Source organism: Rhinolophus sinicus, linkage group LG07 (assembly GCF_036562045.2).
Source record: "Rhinolophus sinicus isolate RSC01 linkage group LG07, ASM3656204v1, whole genome shotgun sequence".
Classification (NCBI taxonomy): domain Eukaryota; kingdom Metazoa; phylum Chordata; class Mammalia; order Chiroptera; family Rhinolophidae; genus Rhinolophus; species Rhinolophus sinicus.
Genome location: NC_133757.1, coordinates 9277197 through 9303709, shown reverse-complemented (window position 1 = coordinate 9303709; position 26513 = coordinate 9277197). Strand labels below are relative to the sequence as shown.

At 42.0% G+C, this 26513-nt stretch overlaps 1 non-coding gene across 1 annotated transcript; it reads right to left on the bottom strand.

The window, feature by feature from the left end:
• Positions 1-23699: 23699 nt before the first annotated feature.
• On the bottom strand, positions 23700-23805 carry LOC141573014 (U6 spliceosomal RNA). The gene has a single exon (XR_012498598.1). It is a non-coding gene; the product is annotated as a U6 spliceosomal RNA (small nuclear RNA).
• Positions 23806-26513: the final 2708 nt, after the last annotated feature.

Here is a 26513-nt window from a genome sequence, read left to right as displayed (position 1 = left end):
GTGAGGTGATATCTCATTGTGGATTTTATTTGCATTTCTCTGATGATTAGTGATGTTGAGCATTTTTTCATATGTCTATTTGCCATTTGTATGTCTTCTTTGGAGAAATGTCTCTTCAGGTCATCTGCCCATTTTTCAATTGGGTTGTTTGTTTTTTTGTTGTTGTTCCTTGTATATTTTGGATATCAGGCCCTTATTGGAGGCACTGTTTGCAAAAATATTCTCCCATTCAGTTGGTGCCTCTTTATTTTGTCGATGGTTTCCTTTGCTGTGCAGACGTTTTTAAGTTTGATATAGTCCCATTCATTTATTTCAGCTTTTACTTCCCTTGCCTTTGGAGTCAAATTCATAAAATGCTCTTTGAACCCAAGGTCCATATGTTTAGTACGTATGTTTTCTTCTATGCAGTTTATTGTTTCAGGTCTTATGCTTAAGTCTTTGATCCATTTTGAATTAATTTTGGTACATGGTGACAGATAGCAGTCCAGTTTCATTCTTTTGCACGTGGCTTTCCAATTCTGCCAGCACCATTTATTGAAGAGGCTGTCTTTGCTCCATTGTATGTTTTTTGCTTCTTTGTCAAAAATTATCTGTCCATATTTATGTGGTTTTATTTCTGGGTTCTCAATTCTATTCCATTGGTCTATGTGTCTGTTTTTCTGCCAATACCATGCTGTTTTGATTATTGTAGCCCTGTAGTACAAGCTAAAGTCAGGGAGTGTGATACCTCCAGTATTGTTCTTTTTTCTTAAGATTGCTTTGGCTATTCGGGGTCTTTTTTGGTTCCAAACAAATCTGATGATTTTTTTGTTCTATTTCTTTAAAAAATGCCATTGGGATTTTGATGGGGGGTTGCATTAAATCTGTATATTGCTTTGGGTAATATGGCCATTTTAACTATGTTGATTCTTCCAATCCTTGAGCATGGAATGTCTTTCCATTTCTTTGTGTCTTCTTCAATTTCTTTTAAAAATGTCTTATAGTTTTCAGCATATAGGTTTTTCACATCCTTGGTTAAGTTTATTCCTAGATATTTTATTCTTTTTGCTGCAATTGCAAAAGGATTTTTTTAAAATTTCTTTTTCTGAGATTTCATTGTTAGTATATAGGAATGCAATGGACTTTTGTACGTTGATTTTGTAGTCGGCAACTTTACTGTATTCGTTGATTGTTTCTAATAGCTTTTTGGTGGAGTCTTTAGGGTTTTCTATATATAGCATCATGTCATCTGCAAAGAGTGATAATTTAACTCCTTCATTCCCAATTTGGATGCCTTTTGCAGGACTTTTTCCAAGTCAAGTTGTTGTCCTTTACAATCTTAGTTGTGAAGGGCACAGCTCAGCTCCAGGTCCAGTTGCCATTGTTAGTTGCAGGGGGCACAGCCCACCATCCCTTGTGGGAGTCGAGGAGTCAAACCGGCAACCTTGTGGTTAAGAGCCTGCACTCCAACCAACTGAGCCATCTGGCACTGGCCCATGTGGGAATCGAACTGATGGCCTTCGGCATTAGGAGCATGGAGCTCCAACTGCCCGAGCCACTGGGTTGGCCCTCATGTGGAAAGGTTTTATCTCATCAGAGATCTTGTAAGACCCTTGAAGGTGGAAGGACAGGTCTTTGTGTCCCAGGCAGGTAATCATGGACTCTGGAGCCCATCTAGGCTAGAATCCTGCACTTGGTTAGCTAGGTGAGCTGGGCAAGTCTCATAGCCTCTGTTTCTATTTACTTCTGTAACATGGGGAATAATAGTACCCACCTCATAGGGGTGCTGTGAGAATCAACTTAGTTGTTACCCACAGACTGTGGACAGCAGCACAGACACCTGACACCTGAGCTATTAGGAGTAAGATCTCAGTACATTCTGTGTTTGTTGACTGATTTGAATGTGTATTCACACAGCTAGTACCCTTACCTTTCACTCTCGCTCTCAAGCTCTTCACTTTGAAAGGGAATATGGTTGTGGGGAACGTCCCTTGCTACCCAGGCTGTTAAAGGATTCTGTCTGTGTGGGTCATTAGAATTCTAACTGCAGTGGGGCTTGCCTTGCAATGGAATCTTTAAGCATTAGGCCTTCTGATGGTGTTCACTCGAAGACTGCGTTTTATAAGCAACACTTTAACAGCTTTGAACTGACCGTTTAATAGAAGCGTGGTATCAATTAAAAATACGTTAAAAGCACATAAAAGTGACAACTAATTTCAATTCATGGAATAGATCTTTAGTATGTTTGATGATAATTTGGATTTTATGGCTGAGATAAAAAGGTTAACTCTGATAGGTAACTGAAAAAGAATATATACTTCACAGGAACTTACCTTTTAATTTTTTATAAACCTTGATGTGATTAATAAAACATTTCTTACAGCAGAATGGCACAGCCGAATGAATCCACAAGCTCCCTGAGTGTTAAAGCCGACCAACCTACTTCAAATCTTATGTAAAGAATAGAACTGCTCAAATTGTAGCGGCTTGTAAATTTCTGACACTGGATGAAGGAATCTACAGTGTGTTTGGAAGATGGAATAGACATTTTCTGCAATCCAAACCGTATTCCCTTCTCTTCTCCTATAAGAAATCCAGCCAACTATGATGACAGGGTATATTAATGTACGTGCTGTACATGCCTGCCCAGCTCTCTCAATCCCCTTCCTATGTTAATAGACACTGTCCCCCTTATTTGGGGTACAGCTCTTTCCCCCCTCCAGCTATGTATTGGGGGCTTCTGTTCATAGTACCCCACCTCCCTGAGCACTAGAGTGGGCACCTGATCCTCCTGGGTCCTATCTCTCTGGATGAATTTCACTATCACTAAAGCACTCTCTGCCGTCATGTGACGTTCAGAAGGCTGGAGGCTGGCCTCAGGTGGCAGGACACTTTCAGCTGCAAATAACAAGGCCTGGCTCAAAGGAGCTTAAATAATGAGGGGCTTCTTCTCCTACATAATAAGAAATGCAGACCCGGGGCATCAAGTCTCTGTTGCTTTCTACCTTTCAGCTCTGTCATTCTCGGCTTGTTGGTGACATTTCTCTTCCTAGTTGCAAGATAACCTTGGAATATCCCATTTCTGAGTGTAACAACGCTCAGAAAAGGGGAGAGCATTTTCTCTGTTGCATCTCTTTTTATTGGGAAGGAAAAGATTTCTTCGAATCCCGTCCCTCCCTCACCCACTTTCTCCCAATTCCAATGGCCAGTATTGAGTTGCACGTTCAGGTTTGTACTAATCACTGCGGAGGGAATTGGATTCCCACTCTGCCTTACTAATCAGCATTCACCCCTTGGGGTTGGGGGCAACTTGTGGGGCCAAGGACACTCAATACCTGAACAAAACTGGGGGCTATTAGCAAGGAAGGGGGAGGGCAGGCAGCAGAATATGCCATAGCGCTTGGGGGTCACTGATGGAGACAAAGACCTTGCCTGATGTCAGCCTTACCCCCAGGCTGCCCCACACACAACTCCTTGGGTAAGTGGTGCATGGGAAACTGATACAACGTCAAAACTAATGGGTGTTTCTTAGAAGGAAATTGATAGTGTTAAATATTTATTAGAATTTAATATAATGCATTAAATATAGTTTATATGATATGATTTCTGTAATATATATCGTTTTTATATTGAATATATGGATACTTAATTTATTAAAAAAAGAGAGCTTGAAATTCATAAACTAGCCATTAAACTTAAGTTAGTAGCAGAAAAGTAGAATAAACTCATAGGAAGAATTAAAATGATAGAAGTAATAGCCTAAGAACAGACATTAACATGATAGAAAACATTAGAATAACAATATCAACAGACAAGATTAATTAATCCTCTAATAGAGAGGATTAACAAAGCCAATTTGGTTCTTTGAAAAGACTACAAAACCTTTTCAAACTTCTGTTAAAGAATGATTTAGGGAAAAAACTAGAGAAACACAAATAATAGAAATGAAAACTATTAGAAACGCAGACATTAAAATATAATAAGATGATATAAACTACTTTAAGCCTACAGAAATTAAAGTTTAGATGAAATGGACAAATTTGTAGAAAAATATGGCCTACCAAAATTGATTCAAGAAGAAATTTATACTGACTAGTTTCATATTCTAAGGAAATTGAACCATTTGTTAAAAATTTTCCCACAAATGATATTCCAGATGGTTTTCACTGACAAACTCTATCAGACATTCAAGAAATAAATCATTCCAGTTTTATACAAATTATTCTGTAATGTAGTAAAAGAGGGAACAATCCTCAACTCTTTTTGAGAGGTGGATAACTTTGATTCCCCAACTTGATAAGGACTGAATGTGAAAGGAAAATCATTCATCAGCATAGTGACCAAAATTCTAAAGAAAATGTTAACAAGCAAAATCCTGCATCAATTAAGTATATAAATCATGAACAAGCTAGATTTGACTTAAAATTATAAAAATAAATTAATATAAATGGTCATATTAACACATTAAAGGAGAAAAGTCTTAGGATCATCTCAACATATGCAAAAACAACAACAACGAAAAACACCCACAAAAAAATGTGATGAAATTTAATACCTGTTTATGATAAAAACTCTTATTGAACCGAAGACTGACACTGCCAGTCTGGCTGATTTATTGACTAAGAGGCAATTTCTCAGTGAGTTGATGCTCAGGGGAAAGCTGACCACAGAACCTCCCGGTCGTTTGCGGCTCCTTTTACAGTTTTCACCATTGTGTGGTGTGTGAAAGTCTTGTTCTTCTTTACGTATCACGATCTTTTATTTTTTTAAGTAAAAATAGGCACATACTGGGGGTGCCAAAAAAATGTATACACATGACTTGTATTCATCTTTTGTTATCAGTATATTTTGAATATTACAATTTTAATACAGTTTTTTTCCTTTCTTAAAATGTGTATACATTTTTTGGGCACCCTCTGTATTTATATGTACTGTTGTCCACCTTACTTAGTTTCATTGACATACTATAGGCCTATCTTCTCTTCTATATATCTATATATCTATATCTATATATCGGTATCTATATCTATATCTACTGTGCTCTTTAATAGCTACATAGAATTTCATTGTATATAAACTGGAATTCATGAACTTTGTTAAGAAAATATAACTCAGCAGCCCGTAGGCTGAGTGCAACTCTTAATATGTACAGACTCATAATTGAGTTGGATGGAATTAAAAACACGTAATATTAAAAAAAAACTGGGCATTCAGTAGATTTCTGCCCCTTGATGAAAAGTTTGGGCTATTTTGGGCTGTAAAAATCATCTCCCTGTGAATTGAGACTTGGGTAAATGTTATAAAAGCAACTTTTAAAGGTCATCTTTCTGTATATGGGTCCCAAAGTGAGAGAGGAGAAGGGTGGCAGTGCTTCTGGGGATGTGATCCATGAACACAAGGTGCTTTCATTCTAAAAAAAATCTCAGAACCGCTCCAACTCTTCCCCTCCCCAGGAAGTTTGTTAGGATGTTTATTTTAAACAACATGGTCTGTGCTTCCCAGTCTGGTGGACTCGGGCACGAATGGACTGGGCGGGCCTGTTCTGGAGAGCAGGGCATTTGGACGGGTGGGGTGAGAATCCAGGTTCAATGGCCGTCACTGCACCTGTTGACAAGGGACATGGGCAGTCCTGAACTTTCTTTACTCACCTTTAAAATTGGCAGGATGCCACATATCTAAATTGGTGTTTGTGAGACTTAAGCTTCCCTGACACAGAGGGAGCAGCATAAGAAGGGAGCGAACGTCTTGCTGTGTTGGGAATGTTGTTCCAGGGAGTAGGTTTTACAAGGAGTCAGACTGTTCTTTCTTGTGCATGTGCCTTGCAATCAGAGCGATGATCAGAAAAGTATCATAACATAATTCCTGGGCTAAGCCAGCTCTCAGCTGTTCTTTTTTTCCTTTTCTCTGGGTTGCCCCACAAGAGCCCTCCGGAAGCCCCAAGGAGCAGTGGGGCTGTCACTGGAAACTCCCACGGGAGACTGGGGAGGATTGGCAGTGTTCCCTCACTCCATAAACAACTTCAGAATCCTGATTAGACCTTCCTACCGTCCCAAAGCCGCTTCTCTCTTGCCCTGCCACTGGGTCTCCCCTGCCCTGTGCAGAGCTCAGCCTCACTGGCCCAGCCAGATGAAAACTGCGGTTAATAGACCCTGCACTCACCTGACAGCTGTTTAGTGACCCTATAGTTTTACTGCAGCAGAATCTTTGGGGTTTCACCAGCGTCACCCACACCAAGTTCTGCACATAATGTCTTTTCAATGAGAGAAGATGTCATGGCAGTTGCTACGAGAGAATGTTTTCCCTCCATATTTTTGCTTCATTAACATTGTTGCCGGCATATGAAGCTGGCAGGAGCCTCTTCCGTCACTGCCAGACTCCTGACAATGTTGCACCTGTCACCTTAGCCACCGCTGGCTCTCATCAGTTATGTGTAGCTGCTACTGGTGACATCCAGATCCCTGTTGGGCCACATCCAAGCTCTCCACGGCTGCCTCCACCTTCCTCAAACATTTTCCTTGGGGGTAGGGATTCAGTGTTGAGTGCCTGTGTCAAGGGACCATGATGTAGCTGTCATCGTAGCCCCAGGACAGAGCATAGGACCTACCCAGGGCAGGTACCCCCAAATCTTTGAGAACAAATCCATGCATATCTATGGACCACAGAGCATTGTATATTACCCTCCACATAAACTTCCTACACCTTCTTGTGGTGGGAGGGTGTATTAGTTTGCTGGGGCTGCTGTAACAAGTAACACACACTGGGTATCTTAAACAACAGAAATTGTCGTACAGGTTTGGAGGCCACAAGTCCAAGATCAAGGTATCAGCAGAAAGGATTCCTTCTGAGGGAATGAGGGAGAATTTGTTCTAGGATTCTGAGCTAGTTTCTTGAGGTTTGCTTGCTATCTCTGGTGTTTCTCGGCTTGTAGAAGCTTTACCCCAATCTCTGCCTTCATGCGAACTTCTCCCTGGCTATGTGCATGTGTGTGTCTGTGTCCAAATTTCTCTGTTTGATGAGGACTCCGGTCGTATTGGATTAGGGCCCACCCTATTCCAGTATGACCTCATCTTAATGAATTCCATCTGCAGTGACCCTGTTTCCAAAGGTCACATTCTGAAGCACAGGGGGTTAGGACTTGAACATATGCATTTCTTTTAGTGGGGGACACAATTCTACCCATAACAAGAGGTTACCAAGCTGTATAGCTACTTTCTGTTGTTCTCAATTCTCTGTTGCTCTTTCTTCATTTGTGTTAGAAAAGGTTGAAACTTATGGATTTCTGTAAGATATGAACATGGCTGAGGAGGAAGAAGGAGATATTCTGCGTGTTAGCACAACTTATAGAACTCTGAGTTTTGTCTGAAAATGACAACAGGGGCTGAGCATCTTAGTGATGAGACAGACAATGCTATCCCATCCTGACCTTGTGCATCCATGTGAATAGACTATATTTTCTCATTGGAATCAGAATTGTTTGTGTAAGAATGCCTCAGTTTTAGCTGTGTGCCATTGTTAAGTCAAACGTAGTGCAGTCTTGTGATTGGAGGGACACGGCCAACACAAGGTTTGTTAGAAGAAACCAGAAATGATAGAAGTAGCAACCCTTTTCTCTAGTGCTGCCAGCACTGCTCTAAGCTCTGGACTCATCCAACCACCCTACCATCCAGCCAGGAGGCTGGTGTTCACCTCCCATTGACGGCTGCGGAGACGATGTGCACAGAGTGGCCAGCAGATGGCGCCACCTGGGCTTGAATCCAGGTGGTCTGGTTCCAAGCCTGGAGTGTCAGGAGACCTAAGTGCAGGGTGATTCAGACACTTCACTCTAGTCTGGGCTGCTGCTCGCGTCCTCTTGGGGAATACAAGACCCCCAGAGGAACACAGCTGCCTCCGCAGAGGGCCTTTGAAGAGAATGGTGCTGGGGGGCAGCATCTCTTGTCTTAGGCTTACATGGGTTGTAGTTAATTTTTGCCATCTGCATTTCTGGTGGAGAAGCTGTTCTGATAAAATGCAGAACTCGGTCATGTGTCTGCCAACAGTGACGTCCCACGTGTGACAGTGCAGAGCGGCGGGGCGTCAGGCAGGTGTGGCATTGGCCCTGCCCCACCCTGTCCCTGGAAGTATCTCCTCTCCATGGCTGGATGGAGCCTGTCCCTTTCCGGTCCTCCAGCTTCGCTGCGTCTACCGGCCTGTGGCTGCTGCTGTCTGGGCTGTTCTCCATTCATCAACAGCTCCTGTAGGGTTGAAGCAGAGAAAAAAATAAAAGGAGCTAATACCTAGTGTTGACTTTGGCCAAGAGGCCGGCAGGAGCGAGATTAGAACCAATGGCTTAAATGCACAGGGAGTTGGGGGTGGAAGGCGGGGATATTTGCCGTGTTGCCCCCGCTGGAATCAGAGACCCAGCTTACTGCCTGGCGGCTCCAGTTGCTGCTCCAGGAGCTTTAAAGACAGACCCACACTCTTCCTCCTTGGGAAACAAATGTGAAGGCTTGGTCCCCAGGGTCACAGCAAAGACACACACATTTTACTTGGGGAGAGAGAGAGAAAAGGGCTGGTTGTGGAGGACATCACTGCTCCCCCCGGAAATGACAGAGAACATGGCCCAAGGAATCCCAGCGAGGGACATACCAGGGGGAACAGATAGTTTTCAGAGCCAGGAGGATATGCTTAAAGAATGGGTTCCTGGTACATGCTTAACTGGGGGTGGGGAAGAAGTAGAAAGGGGAGGGACTGGATGCATGAGGGAGAAAAGCCAAATGTGGCTGGCCTCACTGTCTTGCCTGGGCTGATCTGGAAATTTTGCCTTAGGGTTGACTCGTTGACTGAGTCACTTTATGGACATATATGTACCTCTCTGTTTTCTTACCTGTAAAATGAGATTACACCCTTCCCAGAATAACCTAGGGCTAGGAGGTAGGTTTTGTAGCCCCTGTACTTCCCGGGTTCCCAATCAGCTCTGCTGCTTTCTGAGTGAACTTGAACTTCTCTAAGTTTAGACAATCAGTAGCAAAGGAGAGAAACCCACTGGAGAAATACACAGACCTCTGTGGAACCTGCATGCTGAGGGTCAGGATCGGTGTTCTCCACGCTGGAACATGACATTTATACTCTGCCCATGTGGATCTGATTCATGCCTCCTGCGTTTGTGTGGATGAGGCGGAATCTAGCCAGAGCAGATTCTAGAGAACAGAACTGGTCCCACCATTTGTTATGTGATACAAATCAACATTAGCTTGTCAAATACATATTCGTAGGACTAGAGTCGTGGGAAACCACAGTATGTTAATGACTTAGTTCCGTTCTGTGAGTATCTGCAGACATGTGATGTGAATCTAAATTGTAACCTTCTTGCAATGCTGTATCTACCTGGGTAGGTTAAACTCAGGAAAGGCTGAAGGGTTTGAGGGGCTTATTCCCACTAAAACTGATCTGAAGTCAAGTCTCCAGCAGGCCAGGTCAACTTCAGTCACCACCGACTAAGAGCAAGTGAAATGAGCTTGACTTGGTTGCCCATTGTGAGTTTCCTTGTGTAATGTTTGCCTCATTTTCTAAGATGTGATTTCAAATTTTATAATCGTTCTCTGCCCTACCCTCCATTCTGGCACATAGTAAGCACAACAAAAATTGGTTGAACAAACCAAGGGAGTGAAATTCTAAGTATGGTGAAGATGGTGGCAACTCCAGGCCTGAATCAAAATTAGGTTCTACTCAGTGATTCAGTCTCTTGTGGGAGCCGTTCAAAATAAAGACTCTAGAGCAGGGGTGTCCAAACTGTGGCCCACGGGCCAACTGCAGCCCACAATCCATTTTTTATTGGCCCGCTGCAAATTCCAAAAATATATTTAGTTTACTTAAATAAACCACGTGAGGCAATACGTACTTCACCTCGAGTGAGTGGCCCAGCTGTTTGTGTATTTTACCGCATATGGCCCTTGGTGAAAACCGTTGAAAAAAGTTTGGACAGCCCTACTCTAGAGTTTTATTAAGTCAGGCTTCTCTCTGAAAGCCCAGTGAAATTTTTCACCTTCTCTTTCTGTGTTGCACGTAAACACAATCTTCTGTAACAATTCCAGAAAGTACACAAAATCAGGTGGTCCATCTCTGGTTAGGAATCTCAATATAAAACCATGTCTTTCTGGTGTTCCATGATGTGAATGGAGATACTTAAAGGAATGCCGCGTTCATGGCTTGAGGCAAGTGGAGACGGACTGTCACTGTCTTATTATTTTGATGGATCGCCTCCTCCCTCCCCCCAAAAAGATGTGCAGAAAATTCTAGAGTGAAGAGAGGAAGACAAATAAAATGGTGTCCAATCCTTGGGGCTTATTTTGTTTACTGCTTTTCTAATCAATTTGATATACAAATATTTATTTTCTTGGTTTATTTCCTTCCTTCTCAAGGAGATTTGGTCAGAAACCCTGAATAGTACAGAGTGTGTACTGTCGTGCCCTGTGTGCCTGCGTCTTCTGAACATGGGCCCCAACGTAAAGCAGGTTTTAGAATAGTCACATATGTTTTCCTGTTAATACTGATAAATTAGACCCCCTCGTCTGTAATATCTAGGAACGTCTAAGTGAAGATACTGCACAGATGTAGCTTTCAGGTTTGCATTCAGTTGCTGCTTCTAACTCTGCGTAATTGCTTATAGATTACTTTCTATGTGCACTCAGATATGTCTAATTTCCAGCTACCGTTCTGCACAAGCATTCAACGTGGAAAGAGTGTGTGTAAGGAATGGCAGTTATTCAGATAATGCTCCCAAGTCACCCCACGTGGAAAGAATTGCACCAGGAAACACACCCACTGTTTCTTTCACCAGTTCAGCTTTGAACCTGCTTAAGCCAGTTTGATGCCCTTTATCATCATTGTCCACAGAGTTATTTTAAAGTCACGATGAATCATTGTACAGGTCAAGCAGTTTCAAACTCCAGGGTATTACTTTCTGGGGAGGGAAGGGATGGGAGTAGTGGCCTGGGATTCATACCTGATATGTCTCTCTTGGGCAGAACCTTTTTTAGGGTAGGGTTTTGTGCAGGCATGCTATAAAACACAACATCTCACGGAGCCTGAAACAGCACCAGGTGGACTGGCCAGTCTTCTCAGATTCCCTGATTTGGTTAAAACTCAGGTCTCCCCCTCACCCTGTTGGGAGCATGGGTCCTGGAGGCAGGTTATACCTTCAGATGAGCTTGTGAGCACCCTGGTGCATAGTGTTTCCATGAACCTGAGGAGCCATCTCTGGATGGCTTTGAACTTCCTCCCCCAAGGGGCTCAACAAGAGACAGACATAACACAGCGCACCTTTAAAGCGAGAACATTGGGAGGTGTTGCCATGTGACTTTTTTTTTTTTCCCCAAAAGGGGTGGTAGGTAGAATATTGTGCCTGGGAGTTGTCCTGCTTAACAAATCCTGTAGTTCTTTGATTAAATCCATATTTCCTAGGGAGATTATGACCCATCCCGAAGATTTTTATGTTTCACTTTTGAGTGCTTGGAGGACAGGAGGCCTGCTCTCATCACTTTGCTTCTATTAGAAGCATTTATCATACTGTCCTAACTCTTAAATTTGTATTAAAAATTTCCATGTGGCAGTTTTTTTAAAGACATAAAATAACTGCCTCGTTTTATTGCAAAATTTTTTTATTGAAGTGAAAATCATAGGACATAAAGTGAAAAATTCAGCAGCATTTATTACATTCACAATGTCGTATAATCCCCACCTTTCTCTAGTTCCAAAACATTTTTGCCACCCCACAAGAAATCGTTGTACCCATTAAGTGGTTGCTCTCTGTTTCCTCCTTTCTCTAGCCCCTGGCAGCCAGAAGCCTGTGTTCTGTCTCCATGGATTTATCTACTCTGATATTTCACACAAATGGAATCATACAGTATGTGGCCTTCTGTGTCTGGCTTCTTTCACTTCGCATTGCGGTTTCAAGCTGCTTTCTCATGGGGGCACATAGCAGACCTTCATTCCTTTTTGTGGCTGAGTAATATTCCATTGCATAGATATACCACATTTTGTTTATCCTTTCATCGATCAAGTGAACATTGGGACTGTTTCCACCTTCGGTTGAATACTTTGTTTTGGAATCAAAGAGCATAAGACATCAATGCAGCAGCTCATATAAGGGCAGCATTGTGTTTTGAAAGAGTCACTCCACACTACACCCAGCAAGGGCATCATGGTAATTTGACAGGAGATAGAAAGAGAAGAAAGTCCCTGTGAATTGGTAAGTCGGTGGTGAAGCTTGGAATGGCTCTGCTTTATCGCCCCCTAATTCACCTTGGTTCTCAAGATTAACTAGACAAGGCGTCATAGACACAAATTAGCAGTATTTCCAACCATGCCTTGCTTCACAGTTAACATTTTTAAAATCACCAGTAGTTCGGCAGAACTTAAACATTTCCTTTCATCTGTATACTTGCCAGGCACAAAACATTTGTCTTTATGTCAGTAGGTTATTTTTCAACTCAAGTTTCCTTAAGCAACCCACAGTGAAATTCTACGAATAAACCACATTTCCTGTCACTTATGGAGACAAAAAGTCAAAGACAGAGGAAACCCCTGGGCCTCAGTTTTATCCCTCTAACGGTAATATTTTTTAGTGTGTGGTGTATTCTAAGGCCTTACCACCGAGATCATTTTCTTGAGGAAAAATAGGAGCGGACCTATGCATATTTTCCCCCATTAAATTTTGATATGTTTTTGCATTCATTTAAAATACCTGGCTCAGCACTTTTAGAATGCGTTTCTTTCTCTGACCCAATGGAGAAATCTACCTTGATGAGAATCAGTCAAGCAGATTGTGTGCTCAGACTCAGACATGGCTTTTTGATCAATCTATCTCTGTCACTCTGAATGAAGTGTTCACTGGTCATTTGTTAGAGCATCACTGTGATTTTTAGAGGAGTGTCTACGGGAGGCCCGGGTTGGGTTGCATAGAAGCGCCTCTGTCTACTGCATCCAGAAGGAGCCCTCAGGGAGTCTTCCTCGTCTTCATAAATCTTGGTAACTTACAGTTTGCATTCTAGGTTCAGAAAATGCGCACTTCATGAACCCAAAGGGCTTTGCTTGCTGCTGGTAATCTAGTTTGCAAACTTATTGCTTTCAAGCGATTCCTAACATGGTTTTAGATACATGATCTCCTGTCAAATTCCAGCGGAGGAGTGAGGAATAACGCTCTCCTAATCACTCCTAGCCTCAGGTTCCAGTTTCCAGTTTATGACCAATAACAAGAGAATAATGAAAGATACAAATATTCTTTGAGCAATAAAAACGTTGCATGGGAACAAATGAAGTGTAGTCACTTGTTTTAGTCCATCTTCTCACCATCCCTTTGCGTTCTCATCATTCCCATCCTCAGTTCAGCCTTTTCTTAGGCGCCCGTAGATCTGGGCTATGGGTGATTTAGAGGCTGATAGCCTTGATCTGGGCTCTACCAGTTACCATCTGCAGTGTATTGAGCAAGTTACTTAACTGCTCTAAATATCAATCTCATCTATAAAATGGCAATAATTCCTTGGGGATATTGTGAGGATTAAGTGAGATCATACATGTAAAATGCTTAGCCCAATCCCAGCTACCTAACTAAGGGTGCAGTAAAAGGTACTTGTTATTTAAATAAAAGCCAAGCATGTCATTCAACTTCAGTCCTTTGAGAAAAAACATCCTGAGATCTGAAATGTATGGATGGTTTCTAATTAAGTGTTCATGTCACCAGATAACATCGAGTCCACAATAATGACAGTGGCCTTATGTTCCAGAGCAATATAATGTTGATATATGGAGCAATCCCGAGTTCAAATGGAAAGTTTGCTTTGCCAGAGGAGAGGGTGCCAGAGACTCCAAGGCGGGATGAACGTGTGTGAAATTGGCTGAAATTGATGGCTGAGAAATTGGATTCCATGGGCAAGAACAACGGCTCAGGAATTTTTAAAAAGTAGATGGTTGACAATGATTAATATCCATTATGTAGGTCAACAGTAAGAGTTTACCTTCTTGATAATTCATATATGTGAACAACAGACATTTGTAGAATCCCCAAGACCAGCCCCACACAGTACTGATATTGGGGAACAGATTCCCTGTCCCCCAGGAGCTCAGAGTCTAACTGTGCAGAACGCAATGGGCGCACAGATGTGGGGCAGCTAACCCAGGAAGGCTGTCTCCTCAGGGTCACGTAGAATGATCATTGTACAACGGCACCCTCTGAACTTTCTCAAATGGTGACCTTGGCGTCAGGGAAGGGGTATGATTAGAGGCCATCTGATTCTCAGAGGAACAAGAAGGAAATGTTTGGAGAAGAGGCTGAGGCCTTTGGGGGGTGTTGATAATGGGTGTGAGTAGAGGGGTTCTGGAGGGCATTGAGGTGAGGGTGGAAGCATGGAGTAGTATGTTGAAATCCCCCCGCGCATGCTGAAAGCAGAGCTGCCCATGTGAGAAGCAGCTCTCTTACAAACGGATGCTCTATTATAGCATCCAACCTAATGAGTTTGACTTCATGCTCATTTTGGAAGCCGCTGTGTGTTTCCTTTGTTCCTGGCATCGTGGAACGTCTTTTCCAACAGATCATCACACGAACTTCTCCGTGGGGTTGAATTTCAGTAGTTCTGGGGGTGACCCTGGGAATACTATGGGGTCTGTATTTTAAGTCAGGCCACCCAAATGCACCCCATATCACTGTTATTGTGTAACATGGTAGCCAACTGCCAGATCTTAACTTTATGTAGTTTCCCTGCCTTGTTCCAGAAAAGATATTAGATTCTCTATAATAATATATTTAGTTTAACAAGATAAAAAAAGATAAGTAAAGAAATTGGGGTCAAAGGAAAGTAAGAGTTTGAAAAATCCGATGAGGCTTACATCAAGTGCCATGGTCTGAACCCAAATGTGTGGCCCTGAGCTTCTTAACCTCTAAAGCACAGGAATAAACTAGCGTCATGGCACATAAAGATTGAAAACAAACCAGTGGTTCAGAGAAGCACAGCTACTCTTGTCACTGAGGCCTGAGACATTTCTCTTGTGCGTCTTCAATGGGAGGCCCAGTGCGATGTAGCCAATAGTATCCACAGAAACACTCATATAGAATATATAATAATCTACAGTAATGTGCTTCCCAGGGTTGTTTCTCACAGTATCTTTCAATGCAGTCAACAGTATGGTGTAAAACTCTAGTACAAATGTATATAGAGGAAGCAAAAATGGCTCAATTATTCTTTCTAAGGGTCTGGCTTACTCAAGAAGGTTGCATTTAAAATTAAAGGGAAGAATGGATGGCATGTTTTCCAGGCAGTCCTCCATCAATATTGTTTTTTTTTTTGTAACAAAAGGAGAGTTGCTAAGTATAGGCCACCGTGAGTTTGATGTTCTGTCCTCTGACAAGTCACCCTTTAAAGGCAGATCCCTGGGGTGGAGATGGGGTGGGCTTCCTTCTCAGAAAACTGGGGCATCTGTCCAGGACTTGTAGAAAAGCTAGGTTGCCTTTAATGCAAGTATGTATGCAGGATCAAGTCCTATGAGTGAAATTTCTGTGTCAAAAGGTACATGGATTTCATTGATATACTATCAAACTGCCCTCCTCAGAGGCCATATCAGGACACACTCCCATCATTGGTTTAGAAGAGGGGCTAATCCTGCTTCATGGAGTGGCTATTCAAGCCTGGTGGCAAGCTTTATTTCATGTTTTTATTAATTCTCTCCCTTTGAGTGGAACAGGGTCTCAGACAGTACATTGTTATACTGCGGGCAGATTCTTTTTGTAGTAGCCTAACCTTTCTACTAGTGTATTGGTTTCCTAGGGCTGCCATAACAAAGTGCCATGAACTGGTGGCTTAGCACAACGGAAATGTATTGTGTCATAGTTCTGGAGCCCAGAGTCTGAAATCCAGATGACGGCACAGCCACGCTCCCTCTGAAGATGCCGGGAAGGATATGTTCCAGGCGTCTTTCTCTCCTCGTTTCTGGTAGTTCCTTGGCTTGTGGCAGCCTAGTTCCAATCCTCACATGGCATCCTTTCTGTGGGCATATCTATGTCCAAATTTCCCCTTTTATAAGGACACCAGTCATTGGATTAGGGGCCCACCCTTGCCCAATATGACCTCCCCTTAACTAATTCCATCCGCAAAGACCCTGTTTTCCATGAGGGTCACGTTCTGAAATTCCGGGGGTTAGGACTTCAACATGTGAGCATTTGAAATGGGAACACAATTCAACAAGTGTCGCACATAAGAACGTCACTCTCAAACACACAACAGAATCTTTTCTCCCTCTGGACACCAGACCTTTTCCACCCCCTGTGTCTAATCGCAGGTCCCACTTTTGTCTCAGTCACCCAGAGACAGAGCTTTACAGTGCTTTCACTTTCCAGTTACTGTTGTAGCCCATCCAGAAATAATGAAGACCAACTGAGATGAATCAAGAGACCTGTGTTCAGATGGGGCAAAACGAGGTAAGGATTCCCCTGAGAGGATTCTCCCTGTTCAGTAGGGCCCCTTGGTCCAAGTATGTAAAAAATAAACAGAACTCAGAGGAATGCTTTGGCTGAGGTCTTTATGACAATGACCAACGTATGAGTTGAGACTCACAAGCAGTCTTAACAGAGCTCCATTCATACTGGGCACTGACCTCACAATAGCCTCACAGAGTAGATTCTGTGAGTGGCAGATGGCCAAGTGCACGAGGGCCCACCTTCGAGTCCCATTTAGTTCCTGACCAGTTCTGTTTCCCCCTCTCTCCTCATTATCACTTATAGGAAGTAATCAAAACCTAATTTCAAAACCAGCTGCTCATGCTGGTGTGGAAGTGGTTCAAGAAAACACGACCTCTGCACAGTTGGGTATTTATACAGGGCTACAGATATATTCCTTGGCCATATCAAAGTTCTACTTTAAAATGAACTCTGTCTAACATGTGGAAACAAATGAAGACCACCCACACAAGAACAAGCAGAGGCTGTTTATTCAAAGCTTTGCTACAGCCAGAGAGTCAGCCTCCATCGCTTGCATCTGGCTGAGACTCCAAGGCAGACAGAGGAGTGGAAAAGCTTTATAGTGAAAAACCAAGAGCTGAGCTTTCTAACGGGCAGCACTCACAGCTGTGCTTAAGCCAAACATCTGGCTAGAAAGTGACCGCAAATATGGGGGTTTGCATAGGTGTAGGTGAAGTTGGTTTGAAGTTATGTGGTTTGAATTGAGATGACTCACTGAATACTGTGTTTCCTTGAAAATAAGACCAGGTCTTATATTAATTTTTGCTCCAAAAGACGTATTAGGGCTTATGTTCGGGGGATGTCATCCTGAAAAATCATTTAGGTCCTATTTTTCAGGTAAACACGGTATTACTTTTAGCTTTATACCTGGTGCTGGGTAGATAGTGACAACTTACCAATTGATTTTTAGTTGGAAGAAAACATGGGATAGAGAGAGAATTGTTCTTTAAAAAATTATTATTATTATTATTATTATTATTATTATTAATTTCTTTCCATGAAGGACAAAGTTCCCTGGATAATGACATGATTTTATTCAGGCTATTGCAATAGGGAGAATGTTCATTGATGAGGGAACATCTCCAAGAAGGGGAAGGAAAATTGGGGTTTTCCAAAATAAGGGGGTCATTGAGGAATGATGGAGGTGGGCCGCAGGTTGGAGTATGTTGTTAGAGACGGGTGGTCCTTTCTGGTTGGCCCTTTCTCTGCTTTCTGGGAGCACAGGGCTCAGATAAAGTTTGACATTGTCACTTCCAACCCACATCCTTTGAAATTAAAAACTGTTTACTGGCTGCTCTTCTGGTACTTCCAATTCCAAGTGTCTGGACATCCTTCAGAAAGATGTAAACATTTCCACACAGCTGCCATAATACGTTTGTTTAAAAGTGGAATTATGTTATTTCCTAGAAACTCAGTTCTGGCACTCACATTATCTACCAGCAAATGAATCCTTTGTCTCCAAATGGGTAGTGATTAAACCTTTCCCCCCACACATAATGATTTCTTTACAAAAACTACCTTCATAATTAGCATTTCTTTTGAATGGAATTAAAGTAATTACGGTTAAATTCACAAATCTTTTCTCTATAATGGTTTTAACCAGAGTTTACAACTCTGAATTTTTGAGGCGCAACAAATTCAAATTCCTTTGAAATTAAGGCATTTTAATTCTCCTTGTCACTTTAGATGAGTCACCATCTAGTCACCTTGAACATTTGGGCCATTCACCACGAAGTCAAATTGGCCACAGGATGACAGTAACTAACATATCAGTGGCCTGGGCGTCAGCTCAGAAAGCTCTGGGGCTTTATCTCTCTTTGATGGGGATCATTGTAGCTGTGATAGTTTAACATTTCGTTCATGCCCATGTTGAGTATCACTGTGCCCTCAGGTGGCACCCACATGACAGCTGAATGTCCCCCGCCCCACCCTTCTTAAACAGAGGAAGTCTTGCTGCCTCTTGTACGTCCAATTGAAAGGAGGCACAAGGCAGGAGGCAGTGTCCACAAACAGGGCTGGGTCTCGTGATTGTCTCTGCTTGACATTCCTCAGACAGGTGCGTGGGCATGAGACGGCCATAGTGTCCTGTGGAGGCTCGGCTCTCCTTCAGAGCTCTACTCTTGTGACCAAATAAGGTCGTGAGAGTGGCTCATGCGTGACATAGGAACACTTTGAACTCCTCGGGGGAGACTCCAGAGAATGAAATCCTGTTTGTATTTAAAACAGAGCAAATGTTTAACACATGGTTTAATGTGTTCAGCTGCACTGGGTCAGATGCTGTGAGAGGAAGAAGCCCAAGGCCTGGCCCCGGTGCCGGCCGAGGCTCAGGCGCTGCACCACGTACTTGTAGTTAGTAGCTTATTTTCAGTTTTGCATCAACACCCTGGAAAGGGTGGGTATTATCATTCCCATGTTCACATGGGAAACTGAAGCTCAGAGATGTTAAGTCATCTGTCTGAGGCCGTGCACTTAGTAAGGGGCACAGCTGGTATTGGAACCTAAGTCCCTCTGACTCTAATTTCCCTGGTAAATGGCCTGCTGGCCAGTATCTACAGTTGGGCTGGGCAGTTAAGGAACAGTGATATGAAAAAGTACGTAATAATTCACAGAATATGAGGTAAATGCTATGAGAGTTCAGAAGTGCAGAGATAGTCTTGGCTGGCGGAGGTGGTGGCAGAGGGTATCCGCACGAGGCTTAATAATAGGAGCAGAGTCAAGTGTCCTTTCCAAGGGCAGCGGATGGGGGAGGGCTACTCCACCCCAATGGTTTTTATAGTTAAACATGTGTCAGAATCACCTGGAGGGCTTATTAAAACACAGATTACTGGGCCTCAACCCCAGAAATTCGGATCCAGTAAATCTTGGATGAGGATTTACCAGGTGGTGCTGCTGGCCCTGGGACCACACTTTGAGAACCACTGCTCTAAGCAAAGGTAAGAAGATGTAGAATTATAGGGGATATTTAGAAACCAGTAATTTGGCCAGTTGGGTTCCAGTGAAAGGTTGGTGCAAGTCAGGGCATTCCTGGAGACGAGGCAGAAAAGGTAATTTAGAGCCACATGCATGCTTAGCACCTTTAAACAAATAGTTTCATAATCGAAAGAAGAAATCAAGATACTGTGTCCAATTCTAGGGGGAAATTTCCATTAATGTGCATCATGGGGAAAACGTGTTCTTCCCTAGGAATGTTGCGTTATTGGATTATAAGATTGCATGATTGACCCAACTCTTGCCCCACCTTGTAACCATGCTCTCTGTCATGTGACCTCGGATTTCTTCCATAAAGGTGGGACACATTGCCCTGCCCTTTGACTTTGGGTTTAGTTATGCACTTTGGTTTGGCCAATAGAATGAGGTGGAAGTGACAGTGCCAGGTCTGAGTCTAGGCAAGTGACCTTATGGGTTTCCATTTGACCTCTTAGGCCTTGGTTACCACTATCAGAACAGTTACCTGGGCTGGTCCAAGGAGCATAAGAGACACATGGAACGTAGCCATCCCAGCTGAGTGCAAAGTAGAATCTTCACCTCCCAACCCCAGACTCATGAGCAAATAATAACTGATTGTTGTTTAAGCCACTGAATTTTGGGATAATTTGTTTACTCAGCATTAATTTACTGATACCTCTTCTTTAAACCACGTATATGGTTGGAATTTATGTATTTTCAGGCTACCTAATCCCAACACCAAATTCATTATTTTTTTTGTATACAAGAATCCTAAATGAAACTCGTTATGCTTGCAAAGTTGGTGATTATTCTCTGCAAAGTGCCGAGTACATCACCCACACAATTCCTTTGTAAGACGGTCTGCTGCAACCTCTGGGCTTTTTTCATATCTTCCTCTGTGCTTTCCTTGATTTCAGGCTCAGGCAGAGCCCCCTCACTTGGCTGGGACTTATTATTCTTGAAGGATCTAATGAACAGTCCATTATGTTGTCAGCTCATTGATTAAGAGTGTCTTTAGCATGAGAGAAAATCATTGTTATGGAAATTTCCCGGCTCCTATCTATTTTTCCTCATAAATGGGGTGCAAATGAGAACCTGAGCTTGAGGAGATTGATAAGTGAGCTATTAAACTAAACAGTGGTTCAGACCAAACAGGGGTTTAGTTAGCATTTATAAAACATCGTACCTTAATTTCCCATAAATATTATTAAATTGATTTATCATTTAGGTCTTGATTTGTGTCCGATTGCTGGTTTCAGAGATTAGAGTGTCTTCATTCTGGAAGCGAAAAGATCTTTATACATTCTCTGTTCTTGTCAACAAGTCTCTACACCCTGGTCTTTCCTGGGAGTGTAACATCCTGGCCATCATCTTGGTAACCGTGCGGGATCCGAGTTCTCGGTGAAGCTGAGCCTTCGCAGCGGTGACCCTCATGGACCTCTCTTTACCCCAGTGTCCAACCATAGAGTCGTCTCCTTTGGGGACTCCTCTCAGACCTTCGTCAATCCGTTTCATAAGCATATTCTTCTGCTTCCTCCCGTGGAGCGTGTCAGGCAACCATGACTGTTCTCTACACTTGAACTTCTCAAATTTCAGTGTGAATAAGAAACACCCAGAGAGCTTGTTATATCAAAAATTCCTGGCTTTACCCCACAGATCCTGATCAGTTGGTCTGGGGTGGGGCCCAAGAATTTGTGTTTCGAACGAGCTCCCAGGTGGTGCTGTTGCTGCTGCTGGTTTAGATTTCACTTTAAATGGTGCTCCTCTACCTGCTTTTGAATTCTCATCCTAAATTCCTTCTCATGCAGTTCTCTGAGCTGTATCCTTCCCATTCTCCCAGGCTTCGTCGTCACCAAACCCATTTCTCATGGAGGAAGCTCTAACTCCATTGGCTCTTTAACTTCTAATAGACTGTTTATCAGTCCTCTCTCAGCAAGTGTCAGTGGGGCCGGGGCCTCAAGGGCAAGCATTCTTCTTCTCTGTGCAAGGCACATGCCAGAGAATAGGAATGCTGGGGAATTTATGGCATTTTTCTTCAAGGAGCAGTGATTTCCTGGGGAGAATGGCAGCTGCGTCTCTCTTCAGTCCCTCCTGGAGGTCTGGCTGTATTGTTAAGGGGTGGTGTCCATTTCCTCTGAACCGTGGTCTCAGAATTGGGGCGGTGCAGTTCCCTACAGAAAATAGGCTGTTCTTAACATGAACATGAGGAAAAGGAGGCTAAGTCAGCAGATGTCTGAAGTATGTGTTTGAAGACCTCACCTTTTGAACAGTTGCATAGAGAAAAAGAGGCAATTTTTCCACCAGAAAATGGTATGGTCTATATTAAAGTCCTGATTTTTAAATCTGCCCTTAATATTTATTTTATGTTTTCGGAGGACTATGGTTCATAAAAAGTTTGGAACTTAACCTTTCCGAAACTTTCAGAAACTAAAAAGTTTGGAACTTAAACTTTCAGAAACATCTTTTGTTCATGAAGGCAACGGTGAGAAAAATGTTCGAATGTTGTTATTACAGCTTGAGAGTCATCTCGTGTTTGTATTGTAGGTAACATCTTCCCGGATTTATTATTCTTTCAAGAGTTGACTTGTAAATTGCCTTTAACTGTTGAGCACATCTGAGACCCTAAGTGATCACCTCTCCAGTGTCCGTCTTCGAACTGCCTCCTTAGACACACAGCAGCTTTCGTTCTGTAGTGCCCAGGTAGCGCTACCATTAAATGCAAGATTGAAAGGCTGTCTGACCAGACATATGAACCAGGGACAAATTTATTTTCTTTTGAAAATGAATTATCATGAGACTTTATTGATGCTAGAAACAAATTGAATAAAGATGGTTGAAGGCAGATAGTTTTAAATTCAGGACATTTTTCATTATGCTTTTAATGCCATGCACAGATTTAAAGTAAGACTTTGGGGAGTTTATAGATGAGATGCACTGCGATCTGCTACCAGGCATCACGGTCACTCGGTTTTACTGTTTCAGAGATGGTACAGTGACTTGGAAAGCACCAATTGCCTATAGTTTGCGGTGATAGAAGGACATAAAATGTTTGTTCTGCCCTGTAGACCCTAGTTTCACAAGGTCAATTGAAGGCACATAAAACAACCACATACTATTATAATCTCCATGGCATTTGCCAATTATTTTTCTCAAGTCAAATGGCATTTTGAGTATCTTTTTGGCGTTTCAAATCCTCTAATGAAAGTAGCAGACTATAGAGGGAAGAGCAATGGACTGGATTTGGATTCCAGTTTTCATGTAGCTTCTGATAGTCTTTATGAGTGTAGCTAAACTGTTCAAACTCTCTGGGAAACAGTTTTCTTGTCAGTGAATAGGGAGCTGGACTAGATAATTTCTCTTGTAGCCACAAAATCCTCTGATTCTATTTTGTATAGCAAAAAAAAAAAAAAAAAAAAAGAAACCATTAAATAAATTATTATTATTATTATTTTTAAATTTTTATTGGGGAATATTGGGGAGCAGTGTATTTGTCTGGGACCCAGCAACTCCAAGTCAAGTCACTGTTTTCAGTCTAGTTGTAGAGGGCGCAGCACACTGGCCCATGTGGGAAGCGAACCGGCAAACTTGTTGTTATGAGCACTGTGCTCTAACCACTGAGCCAACCGGCCACCCAAATAAATTATTTATATCATCTTCTTAATTGCTGAATAACCAGCCTATGTTTTATTAATTTTATTCTTTGGTATTTTATATCTTTTAAAAATATTTTTTAAATTTATTTTTCAATTACTATTGATATACAATATTATGTTAGTTTCAGTGTACAAAACAACATGGTGATTAGACATTTATGTACTTTACAAAGTGATCACCCCAATAAGTCTATTAACCATCTGACACTGTACATAGTTATTACAATATTAATGACTATATTCCCGATGCTGTACTTTACATCTCCAGGGCTAATTTTTTTCAATTACAGTTGACATTCAATATTATTTTATATTGATTTCAGGTATACAGTGTAGTGGTTAGACATTTATGTAATTTATGAAGTGATCCCCTTGATAAGCCCACCTGACACTGTACTTAGTTTGTACAATACTATTGACTATATTCCCCGTAGTGTCCTTTATATCCTTGTGACTATCCTGCAACTACCAATTTGTACTTATTAATCCCTTCATCTTTCTCACCTTCCCCCAGCACCCCTCTCATCTGGTAACCATCATTTTGTTCTCTGTATCTATGCATCTGTTTCTGTTCCATTTGTTCATTTATTTTGTTCTTTAGATCCCACATATAAGTGAGATCATGTGGTATTTGTCTTAAAAATATGGAAAGTTTCACAGATTTGCAGTCATCCTAGCACAGGGGCCATGCTAATCTTCTCTGTATCGTTTCAATTTTAGTATACGTGCTACTGGAGCGAGCACAGTATTTTATATCTTTTTTATATTTTGCGAGGCATCTACTATTTCATTTTGTTTTCTGATTTATTATTGCTTTGGAAAAGGAAAGCTTTGGTTTTTGTATATTTAGCTTTGTATCCAGTTGTTTTGTATATTTAGCTTTGTTACCAAATGCTTTTTTTGTTCTAGTGGGTTTTTAGTTGAAGTACTTGGATTTTCTGGGAATAAAATTGATAAATAATAATTTTAGAACCTCGAGAACAATATTGAAAAATAGTGGTAGGTACCATCCTTGTTTACTTGAGTAGTATGTCTTTGTTTAATATGGTTTTTGCTATTGGTATATAATGAATACTCCATCAAATTTAGGATTTTTTCCCTATTTCAGTTTTACTTAGAATCTTTATGTAATGCTTTTCTGACATTTATCAAAATAAACATGTAGAGTTTTTCTTCTTCAGTCTACTGATATCATGAATTACATCAATAAACTTCTTGGTATTAAACCACCCTAGATTTTGAAACCATCCTAAAATTCCTGTAGTAAACCCAACTTACTGTGCTTTAAAAATACACTTTTAAATTCAATTTGTTAATACGTTATGTAAGGCTTGCCACTTCTTAGTAATGTAGGTCTAGAATTTCTCTGTATTTTTTTTTAAAATATCTTGAATAAAGATTATGCTTACTTCCCAAAATGATTTCGAAAGCTTTTAAATCTTCTTTAGTGCTCTGTCATAATTCGAACACAATGGCACTTAGCTGTTCTTTGAGTGAAAAATAGGATTTATGGGCAAAATCATCTGGGCTTGGTTCCCATTGCAGTGGTAGATATTTGACATTGTTTTTTCAGTAGTTTTATGATTATTGTTAAGTTCCACCTTTCCTTGAGGTTGTTGTTACTTTATATCTTACTAACAGTCACCAATTTCATCTTGGTATTCAAATTTATTGGCATATGCAGTTATTTTCATTGATTATTTAATTGCCCCTCTATCTGTAGTCTCGTTCCTACTATCTATTACTTTCTTTTCTCTTCATTTATTTTTTTTAATTATGTTTTTGTTGTGGTATTATTGACATACAAGATTATATTAGTCCCCGGGTACCGCATAATGATGCAATGTTTGTACACGTTGTGAGGTGATCACCCAGCAAACCTAGTTAACACCCATTACCACACATATTCCCCCGATTTCTTGAATTGTTTTACCAGGGGTTTATTTTCTTCATTCAGTGTTTCCAAGAACTGACTCTTGGTTTTCCTTATAACATGCTTAGATTTTTAAACAGGAAATTAATTTAACTTTTAGGTTAGTTGTTTATTTGGTCCACCAAACGGAGGATATTCCAGAAAGGTCATTTGTTACCTGGTCTAGAGCCCCCACCTAGACCCTCCTGTAGCGTTTAGAAGACGGCCAGGACAGGGGACTGGGGACAGGGAAGTCAACCCTGGCTGGACTGACTTTGTGACTTTATTTCCGTGTGGCATTGACGTGTGTGTAGTCTAGGACTGATTGTTGGGGGAGAGACAGTACCCAGCGGCTTGAAGGCCACGCAGGTTGTGGTTAAGGTTAGAGCTTTGGACAGAGCTGTGTTTGAATCCTGACTCTGCTGCTCACGCATGGTGTTACTTTGGGCAAGTCTCTTGGCTGCTGTGTTCTCATCTGCTGGTTTATTTAGGGAGGATTAAATGAAATATGATGCTTTTAGCTCAGGGCCTGGTGCAAAGTTAGCCTTAGTGGGTGTTGATAGCCATGGGAGTTGTTATTAATCTAGCATGTGAGCGAATTGTAGTCTCAGTTTCTCACTCACAAAAGGTAAGTTTCTGTTCTTTGGCTACTATTCAATGGGCAGACCTAGAAACACTTTCCTTCCAGCAGCATGAACTGTGTTCCCATCCTCTGCCAGAATAGGGCAGGCGTGGACGCCAGGTGGGCGTGTGGGTGCCAGCCTTCCTCTGTACCTCCCCAGCCAGCTCATCAATTAGGCGACCTCTGTTAGATAACCTTGCCTCCACACTGGGAATTCAACAATGGTATCTGGGCAATAAGGTTGTACAGGGGGAAAGGTGGTATATATTTACTGATATGTGCTTCTCCCCCCTGGGTTATAAATTTAGGGTTTTTGAGGTTTGACAGGGTAATTTAAGGAGTCTGTTATAGTCTCTTTGGAACGGCAAAGGAGGACACAGGCCTCTGGGCCCCTTAAGACAGAGGATGAGATGTTGGCCATGAGTTTTCTCCTGACCATTTCCCCACCCTCCTTTTCCTTCCCATTTAACATGAATGGTTACTGTGCTGTGTCTGCAGGAGACAGACTGGGAGAGGTCTTGGGAATACGCTATACTGTTGGAGCCTGTATAGCTTTGTGAAATCTTAGCTCTTATTCCACGGCGCACGCCACATGGCCAACAACGTCTCTTCAGATTTCTCGGCTGTTCTCATTTTTATCCTTGGGGATTGTTAGGCCCCTGGCTATTAGAGGAGGTAAGTCCTAGGCCATAGCAGCCATACAGTTCCCTGCAGGTTCGGAAGGCAACACCTACATTGTCTCACTGGCTTCTTCTTAGAATAAGCCTCTGAGGTTGATAGAGCGGGTAGAGTTATTCTCCCCATTTCAGAAGCGAGGATACTGAGGCCCACGCAGGTGAAGCACTTTGCCCAAGGTTGCACCTAGAGGATCTCAAGCAAACCAGAGTGTCTGCTGCTAAGTCTAGGGCTGCGTCCACC